Below are 11,047 nucleotides of genomic sequence, written 5' to 3'. Positions count from 1 at the left end.
AAAAATGTTAAATGTTCAGATCAGATTTAGAGTTAAGATATTGAAAGTTTGAAGCAAAAATAAAAATGAGTCAAAAATTTTCAAAAAATGTCATTTGTGCGACCAAAGCTCAAGAAGATATTCCAGTTTAAAGTTTTAAGGGGCCATACAGAAGATGAGATTGGTACTTATCGCCCTTTCAGAAGAATGACAGGTTGTCGAAATAAAAATACAAAGTAACTTATATTTTTTATTGCTATTCAAAAACAAATGCAAATGGTTTGCCATTATACGTAAAAGCACGCTACAAAACCTTGAACAATTTGGAAAACCGCACCTATGCACAAATATAATTTAAAAGCACTTGTTAAACACTATATATTCCCCTAAAAGGTGTTATTGAAGGCGAGTGTAAAGTGGTGTAACTCATAAAACGCTGTGTTTTATGTCTCGGTCAATATCAGTCGCCTTACTTGTAAACGTTTTGCGTTAGAGTTGTTTTTCAATGGAGATTATTTCCCTAAACATAAGTTAGGGGACCTGCGACCCGTATAAAAAGTTATATTTAGTATTTTTTTACTCATTTTTATTTTCACTTAAAATTTTCAGTATCTTAACTACGCATTTGATTTTGAACATTTTTCCAATTCGAAGTATGCATCTTGGACTAACTGTTGCGATAATAGGGGTCTTGCAGGTTGAAACGGAACATATGGGTCATTCTACGGAAAACGTAATTTTTGAACGCAAATAATTTTCAATTTTGAAACTTTTGTTTTCTTTTTTTTTCATTCTTACATGAAAGTGTTAACTACTAGAAGTTACCATAAACAATGGCCCATCTAAGTTCCCATTATATTACTCATAAATAAAAAAATTAAAATGAATCGCTCATGGAAATAAAAAAAAGAATTACAAGAAACTTTTTATATTTAAAAATCGATGCCAATTTAATATCAAAGTAGTAATTCTGCTAATTGGGTGCAAACAATCATCGATTTTTAAGATTAGTGGGAATATAATATGAAGCTCTCTTAATTAAAGTACGACTAAATTAGTAGTTTTAAATGTATGTTAAAAATAGTATTTAGTAAATTTAAGGACATACTGGCAATTTATAATTTAGGTAGAATGCCTATTTATTGATGTATTTCCCTTCCATCATTAATTTTCATTTCAGAAATAATGACATTGATAAGGTCATTGATAAGGATTCACTGGAGTGAGAAATTTTCCATTAACTTAGGCCTAATAAACACATTTTTCAGGGAGTTTTTTTTTCCTTCATTGTTAAAATCTGTCCATGTTAAGCAAATGAAAACATGTTGACTTCTTTTTTTTTACATTAATTTACATCCCTGAAATTCAAGCTCACGGAGGTGAGAAGTTAGAATAACCACTCTAAGTTTATAAAGCAAAATCTATCTTCTTGTTCTTTGACAAAAATCTCACAACTTCAACTAAGGCTGGAAATAAACAAGGGGACTCCCTTGTGTCATGAAAAATAAAATTTGATGTCATTACTGCCACGCGTTAATGAGGAATTGCATTTTGTGTTTAGGTAACGGAGGTGAAAATTTATTGTGTGACATGACTCCTTGTCTTACTAAAATGAACTAAAACACAGTATTAAAAAATAAATACACTTAAACAATTAGTATTTGAGACACTTTTGAAAGGAATAATAAATAAATAAGTATATACTTTTTAAAACAAGTTATTTAACTACATAAACAGTCACACAAGGTGTGTGACATGCCACGGAGGTGAAAATTCACATGTTGTGAACAAAAAATATAATAAAATAAAATTTATTAAAAAATTGTTGGCAGGTTTAAATATATGGGAAGGTTGCCGTCAATGAACCGGTTCAATGACTCGACCGCAAAGACATTTTCCGTACCATAGTTTGTGCGGATGCGTTATCAGTTTTAGTACCTTCCTTTGTCTGAAAACAGTCTACTGCAGAGTCGTCAAGTAGCTAAAATTATTTCATCATGTTGTTAATTGGTCAGAAAAGAGTTCTATCATTATCTTACTAATTATTAAGATTTTCATTTAGTTATAACATGCTTTGAATTTCACTGATCAATTAAACGTGAACATTAACCTTAAAGAGTCCCTTTTCAAGTACAATTCCCCATACTTCATGTTTCATCGTGATTCGTCACAGCAGTAACACCTATAAGAATATTCAAAATGACGCAGTTGCTATCATTGAACCCCTAGGTGTTTTCACGAATGGACCACCTGACAAAGTGGTTAATTCATGGAAGATCTCAAATGTTGTTGTAACTTCAGCTCAATTACCTTTGAAAATTACTGAATTGTTTTAAAATAAATATGATAATGAAAAAAAAAATCTCAGTAATTCATGAAAACTCTTATACTTAATTATAATTTCTAGTAAAAATTTTTTCTAAAATTGATTAAAAATTTGAAACATAATAATACAGTTGCAAATACTTTTGGCGTTCCAGAAAAATGCAAAAAATAGAAAAATATGGCCAGTGGACAAGTGAGAGCATGTGAGAGTAGCTTACAGAAATGGTGGCATAGACCGTAACGAAGTCTGCCGAAAATATAGGGTCCTGAAAGTAGCATTAAACATTCGGATGGAATATAAAAACCGGTTTGTTGTTACTTTAGTCATTAGAAATTTAGGAGATAAGCCCTTCGAAATAGGAATATGATTTGTGAATCATATTTTGAAACTAAAGAAGACGTTTTTGGAATTACTTCTGAAAAATTGGGGGAATTGGCCTTTCAAGAGGCTGAGAAAAATAACATGTCCCACTTATTTAATTCAGACAAAAAGTCTGTTAGTACTCAATTCTCTGGTAGTTTGAGACTTCTGGTTTTAGTAATAAAATGGTCAATGAGTTCTCTGAGATATTAGAGAGCAAGTACAATCTTGCGTCGAATGATAATTTTCAAAATCGATTTAACAAAATTCTCAACAGTTCAAAAGAGGTTGAAAAGATATTAGCTTAGAACAGTGTTGCAAAGGTTGGGAAAATATCAAGTCGTGAACGAGGTGTGATGACAACAGCTGTGTGTTGTGTGAGTGCTGGGGTTTCTTTATGTTCCTCTTATCCGAAAAAAAAAAAAAAACATTTTAGAAAATAAATCTATTTTTCTATAACTTATTTTTATTTTTAGTGTTTATTGATCACTTGCTATAAATACTTGTAAGTTACTCGATGATTTTTTAATTTAAAAATATAGTCCATCGATGGAAACTCGATGGTCCATTTATAGCAACCGGTAGACATGAATGGATTCATTCTTTATTGTGTATTTTTATCATGAAAGTGAAGATTATTACTAAAAGAGAAATATACTTAGAAATTGTTCCTATAATCAACGTGACATTTGAGTTGGATTTCCTTTCTAAAAAAATCGAAAACTGTTATGTGGTTCATTGACGGCAACCTTCTCCTATATATTTTTGATGAAATTAAAAATCATTCTTAAATGAATTGTTAATTAACGTTTTTACAGTGAAGGCGTGTGACAGAAAAGTTATTCTTTTTGAAGAATGACCCATACACTTTTTTTTGTGGGGATAAGACCTTATAAAAATTAAACATTAATTCTTGGCTCTTTAATAATTTCCAGGATATGGGTTGGAGATGTATCGTTTTTCGACGGAATAAAAAATATTTTTGTTCACATATTTTATTGTAAAACAAATAACTGACAAAAATTGGAGCTGCCCCCTTCTTGCATCAATATTATTTACGCGCAAGCAATATTACAATACTGTGCACAAAAAAGAACGATTTGCATGTGTAATTAATTATTTCAACTTGTCTTCAGAAATTTAATGTTCTGAAATGTATTAGTGTTACGCTTGTTTATGAATATTTATATCGAGTTTATGTAGCAATAATATACGCTTGGGTAGTATTAACAAAAGATATTCATGTACACTTACTTAATCATATGTATATGTTGTATTTTGTGTAAATTTATTATATATATATATATATATATATATATATATATATATATATATATATATATATATATATACAGGGTGTTGCGTTTCAACCTGCAAGACCATTATTTTCGCAACCATAGTCCCAGATGCAAAAATGTTCAAAATCACATGCAGAGTTAAGATATTAAAAGTTTGAAGTAAAAATAAAAATGAGTCAAAAAATACAAAATTTATCTTTTTATACTGGCCCCAGGTCCCGTAATTTATATTTAGGGAAATAATCTCCATTGAAAAATAATTCCAACACAAAAAGATTGAAGTTAGTACGACCAATATTCACCGAAATATGAAAAGCAGCGTTTTGTGACTTAAACCGCTTTTCATTCGCCGTCTATAACACTATTTAGTGAGAAATATAGCGATTAACAAGTGTTTAAAATTATATGGGTTCATAGAGTGTGGTTTTTCAAATTGATTGAAATTTCATTGTGTGTTTTTGCGTGTCACTGCATAACATTTGCATTTATTTTTGAATAGCAATGAAAAATATAAATACCTTGTTTTTCTTACTTTGACCTGTCATTTTTCTGAAAAAGTGATAAGCTTTAATCTCATTCTCTGTTTGGTCCCTTAAAACTTTGAACTGGAATATCTCCTTGAGTTTTGATCACACAAATGTAAGTTTTTTGTGTCACTAGTAGTTTTCAATGGAGATTATTTCTCTAAATATTAGTTGGGGGACCGAAGGCCCGTGTAAAAAGTTAAATTTTGTATTTTTTGACTAATTTTTATGTTTGCTTCAAACTTTCAATATCTTAACTGTGCATCTGATTTTGAACATTTTTGCAATTGGAAGTATACATTTAGGACTAACAGTTGCGAAAATAAAGGTCTTGTAGGTTAAAACAGAACACCCTGTATGTATGTATGTATATATATATATATATATATATATAAAATAATGTCTGGAAAAAATTGTCTCGAATATAAAGTGAAAAGACATACATGTGTTAATAGTAAATGTATCAAACGTGTACAAAACATCATTTTTAAAAGATATGGTAGTATTTTAGAAAAGTCAAGCATTCTATATTTTTAAGCATTTTCTTTAGTTTTATAAACTGTTCAATAAGAATGACTATTACTTTCTACAAACTCGAGTTTAAGAGCAAAAATAATTCTCAATAGAATACAATCGAACGTGTTTTTGTGCGGTTGGTAGGGACCGCATTAAAAAAATCTTATGTGGAAAAGAACCTAAAAACGTACGAAATAATTAGGTATTGCTTCTTTAAACGAATTCAAGACACTCAACTACTTGTAATATCGTCACACATTTTCAATTTTTGTTTGTAAAATACACATGCGAACATTTTAAAAATATTTTATTCGCATGTGTCTCAGTTTGCCGAATGGAACTTCAAATTTTACCGAATGATAATACCCAAATATCACCCATATTTGCCTAAAATAATGTCAACCAAAATTAACCATTTTTCTACTTTCTACATCAAATTCCAGGATTGGATCAGCAGTTGTTGTCACTAGTTCTATAAAAATTCACTATAAGATTGAAAAAAAAGAAGGCAGCCTCTTTTTTGCTAAATCATAAGTTGATCTTATCAAACATAAACGGTATACGAGAAAGAGCATACCTTATCTTAATTCATACCGTTTGGCTAATGATGCCGAGCCACACTATGCGTGATTGGATGGGATATACAGTAGCAAAGACGCGAATGATGCAAAATTTGGCATTTGTGAATTTATTTATTTATGCGACAATTAAAGTAAAATTAGGTTAAGATGTAGGAAGTTGTTTCATTGGTTTCATGAAAAATTAACAAGGAAAAATATACAGACAAAAGTGTTACACCCGGTGGGCGTTATTGGAACGTATTTCTGCAAACTGAAAAATGCTATTGTTTAGCTTTTTTTTTTTTTTTATTTTTTTATTAATACTTCCAACATGAAGATGATATAAAAATTTTATTGCGTCAATATCTAGCCTCATTAAATCACAACAACTTTAGGTAGTTATTTTATTTATTTATTTATTTATTTATTTTTTTTTTTGCGAAATATTTATGTATTTTCGAAAAAAACACCCTAAGTGTACGTTATTTAGGCCCCATAGCTTATTAAATATTTCTTGAATGTACAAACTTTTTTTTGAGCAATTAATGGTTTTAGCAATAGCTCAATACTTTTGAACTTTCAATGAACGCATGTTTGTGTCTATATTTGTTTGTATAAGTGTAAATATACATGTATGTTTTCTTCAACAATGTTAAATACGATATATGCTTCAGAAAGAGAAACCTACAAACATGATGGTGTTATTTTATGAATAATGTTTTATGTACTTTAAAAAACTTTTAGCGCATATTGTATTGGATGTGCAAAAATTTGTATTTCATTTTAAATCTAAAAAATAAATTTTTAAGTCAAAATTTCGTCCTTTTTAATTTATACTACGTTCTCCTGCATTCTCCTGCTTTCTGAACTTTACCATTATCGTTGAGACCTCCATTGATATCTTCCCGATTTGGCAATTTTTCCATTTTTCACCTTGCTCTCTTACTACAATGAGGACACTTCGTCCTCGCAATTATTCTCCGAAAGTTTTAATTGAGTCTAATTCAAAGCTTCTCTACAGTGGGTGTCAGAATTATAAGGACACACAGAAAATTGCACAGTAAAAAAATAATAATAATAAATCTTTAATATTACAGTGAAATTTATACACAAAATGCTTTTTTATGCTAGAAATTATTCTGGAATGCAGAACATTTGAAAGTACAAAATACGAATGTTTTACCGCAATCAATAAAAAAAATTTCATTGTTAAAACTGGACAAAATTCTAATGACAACTATAGCTTTTTCCTCAAAATCCCTGTAAATCAATAATATCCCCCCTTTTTTCCAGTAGTTTTATCAGTATTAAAGTCATGGAAGTTGAAAAACGTTCTTGGAAATTTTATCCTAACGTTTCCGATGGAGAAAATGAATTCTTGATTGTTTAGATATTGGATAGCATTTTTTTCATACTTCAGGGGATAAAATCCCTCACCGAAGTTTCTATTAAACTAAGATCAAGCCTTTTGTCCGTCCAGTACAGTAATTTCACGAACTAAGCACGAAGAAATCTATTTTGAGGTTTGACAAATATGTAATTAAGCATTATTCTGCAGGAACAAACTGATTAAACTTGAAATTAACGGTCTTTCTCGTTATAAAAAACATTGCTCAGTACATCAATATTACTCTCTGAATTCATTGCGTCTTACCCAAAAAATATTGGTCTCGTTTCCGTCCGTTGCGAAACTTCCACAGACCATTACTGAGCCGCCTCCAAATGTGTGCATTTTGAGATTTATTTTTCCTTCACAGAGATTGTACCAGAAGTAAAAAAAAAAAACCACCTATAACCCCTATCCTCCTAATTAAATCTCCTTTCTTGTATTCCCACCTAATGTGTCATGATTGTTTATTTGAGCAAGCTTATAATATTATCATGTGTTTCACACGCACAGAAGCAGAAGATTTATCTCTTCATCTTTTTGGTCCTTATTTGCCGAGATTTTTGAGAAAACTCTAAATTACCAATATGTCTCTATTAAGATTTGTTGCAACTTGACGTACAATATATCGCGAAGTTCTTCAATTAACCGCTTTCTTTTTCTCAAAATCTTTAATTTTAGTACCTAGCGGCACGACTGTAAAAATAACCAATCGCTTACTAAACATTTATATTGTTATGTAGTGCAGTATGCAGAACAAAAAACAAGCAAAAAATTTGCTTTTTAGAACACAAAAATCAAATTGTCCTTATAATTTTGCCCATATTACAGGGGTGTCAAAATTCATTCTATGAATACGAAATTCCTATGTATTTCCAATACAAGTAATTAAAATTGTTTCTTTTACCATTAGTTTCCAGCCTTAAAATTTGCACAACTTTCCAACCAAATGCAGTCAATATTTTGGAGAGTTTTCTTTTATCCTTATAATTTTGGCCATCACTGTATTACTATCTCAAATACTCATCATTCTCTTATTTTATCTCTTATTACTTACTTTTATTCTACCTTTTTAGTTACCATAAAAGTGCGCGTAAAGTATCAAGCAACGATTACTACCTGTGTTTTGTAACTTAAAGTATTAAGTGCACTTTAAAATGATAGATCCAAATTGATGTTTCAAATGTTTACGTATTAATTGTTTTTTTTTTTTTTTTTTTTTTTTTGCACCGATAATTTGAATTTTTTGATATGAATATTTAGTAACATATTTATCATACATCGGTAAGCAAATTTTATGAGGATAAAAATTTCATTCCGAAACTAATTCAAAAATAGTTACGCTTTTCTAATTTTTTTTAACCAATTTGTTCATCTCCTTTAAATTTGCATAAATATCATAGTTGAGTCTTACTACAGGAATACGCTGACTGCTTTCTTTTGTTTGGAATCTGTTACAACAGGAGATGTAAAACAAACAAAGTGGGTCACCGTTAATATACTTCATGAGTTTAGTGGTGAAAAAGTCAGGCATTTAAGAAGTGTGTAAAATATAATAGAGAAGTAGCAAAACTTTTAACTAGATTAACCATTATTTTGTGAACAACTTTTTGAGAATTGGAAATTATTACGGCGAGGAAAAACCATCTGAGGTTTCTTAAAAAACAGCTTGTTGATTGCAAAAATCTACCTTTAAAGAGTTAAAATATGGAAATTTGAGCTTATCTACTTTAGATGGATTAAAGATCTCTCCAATATCTAAATCAACTCGCCATAGAATGATAAAAGGATTCTGAAAAATGAGTTTGAAAAAGAAATCGGTTCCTAAAGTTGCTACACTGTAAAAAAAAAAAAAAAAAAAAAATCCGAAACGTTACTGACTAGTGAGTATTTCCGTGTAACGTTTCAGGATTTCAATGGTTTTTATCCACTTCCTGGAAAAATCAAGTATCATTGTCGAAAAGTTTCCTGAATTACTACAAGGGTTACGAATGTAGACTTTTCACTGTTGTGAAAAATGTTTTTAGCTCCCATTTTAATGATTAACTGAAGGTATTTATAAAGTGTTTCGGCATCAGGGTGATTGTGGCTGGTCCCGACTGATAAGGATCCCAAAGGAGCCAAATAGGTCTATGGACTACGTAGCTTTGCTGGCGCTTAAAATGCTTGAAATATAATTGCAATTCTGTCACAGATTTGGCCATGTTTGCAAAACTGCTTTTGGAAATTTCTTGAAAAATCAGGAAGGTGCCAAGCTATTATATTATACCTACCTAAGTTTACTCTAAAGTCCCAGAGACACGACTGGCTTTAAACGAGAAAATTTCTGAATATTTTAGGAAGGCTACTGATTTTAGAGGAAAACGTTTCTTTTTTCGTAACATATGTTACTGGAAGAAGGGCAAATCAGCTGCCCATTTTTTTCCAGGAACGTTTCGGAATCGTTTTCACAGTGTAAAAAGTACAAAAATAAATAGTATAGAAATACGCTTAAGAAATGATTCCCTGTAAAGAACAGTGGCATCAAAAAATATTCAGTGAAGCAAAAAAATTAACCTAATCGATAAAGATAGCTGGCATTTCTACTGGCATTATCTTTGAAATAACAGATCAATGTGTTCCCGAAAAGGAAATCTTCTGGTGCTTTCGTTATAGATCACCCGGATTTGAATTCAGAAGAGAAACTCATATTGCATTTATAGACAATCGCTTGATTGCTTAACGCTACCCCAAGAGCTGCTTGAAGATTATTTTCTTCCAAAATCTTAAACCATTACGGGTCCACTCTTATTGTTGCGACAAGACAAATCTCCTTTGCAGACTACCAGTTCTACGTTTGCATTGTTTTTGAACAATGATGTGCATGTCATACATTGGCGACTTTCCATCCCCGACTTAAAACCAGTAGGAAACATGTGGGCCATACAAGCAAAAGCAGTACATGCCGGTGGAAATCATGACTAACTGTATTGCAGGCTTCAAATCGGCTAAGTCCTCCAAATGTCAAAAAAAAAAAAAATGAAATATTTTAAAAAGCGTGTAGAAACCATGCAGAAGAAGATCTAGAGCTAATCTTGAGAAAGGGTTGCAAATCATATTAAAGTGAAACCTGTATAAGTTGATCACTTGCGGTACACTATACTTTAGTGATCAACTGAAGCAGGTTTTCAACGTATAAAGGTTGCATGATATGATATAGATCTAATTATGTGCTTGAAAATAGCGGTCAACTTACAAGGGTGGTTATCTTTAAAGGGTTTTACGTACTAAATTGGGATATTTAATTCAGTGGATCAATATGTTTTAAACAGCTGTTTCTAAACTTGTTTGCATTCAAAAAAACTTCAATAATTGCAAAGTTATTTATTATACCATTGTCATTATAATAAAGTGCATTAAACAATATTTAACCCAAAATTTATTTATTTATCAAATCGCTTGGTATTAATGGTGGGCGCATAAATTCGGAACGTATCGTAGTTGAAAAATTTCCCGACATACGAGGCACGTTTTCCATTTTAACATATTCTGTCTAAACTATTTGCTGTTAAAATTTATGTTTCCTTTTTTTGAAAACAAAGTGTTTTTTTTATTATCTACAAAAGTTTGTAGATAAACGTACAATAAATAAAATCATGTCATGTTTATCTCATAACAGTCAAAAATGAATACATAAATTAAATTATAAAAAGTTTGAAAACGGGTCTCTGTCTCCGCTGTTTGAAAGGAATGAAACTGCAAGATAACATGCTCTAAACCATAAGAAAAAAAACATCCAGACGAAAAATATATTTATTTCAATATTCGGTGCTCTAGGTGCGAGTAGTTTAATTTTACGCTACATATAGGCTAAATGCGGGAGTGTACTAGTTACACTTTTAATGCGAAAGGACAATGCATTTTACAAATAGAAGAAAGCATAGCAGATAACACCATAAAGCGAAACACTTGACAAACTTATAAAATTAGTTAATCTTTCATTAAACTAATGAATCGGAACAAATGCCGAGAAATAAATACTTACAATTAAGAAATAACCTGAAAAAGTTTGCTAATTGAAGTAATTGCTTGTTAGGGATTTATATTGTTTCTAACAA

Source organism: Uloborus diversus, chromosome 10 (assembly GCF_026930045.1).
Source record: "Uloborus diversus isolate 005 chromosome 10, Udiv.v.3.1, whole genome shotgun sequence".
Lineage (NCBI taxonomy): Eukaryota > Metazoa > Arthropoda > Arachnida > Araneae > Uloboridae > Uloborus > Uloborus diversus.
The sequence above is the reverse complement of the archived record's forward strand: the minus strand, read 5'-3'. Positions refer to the sequence as shown.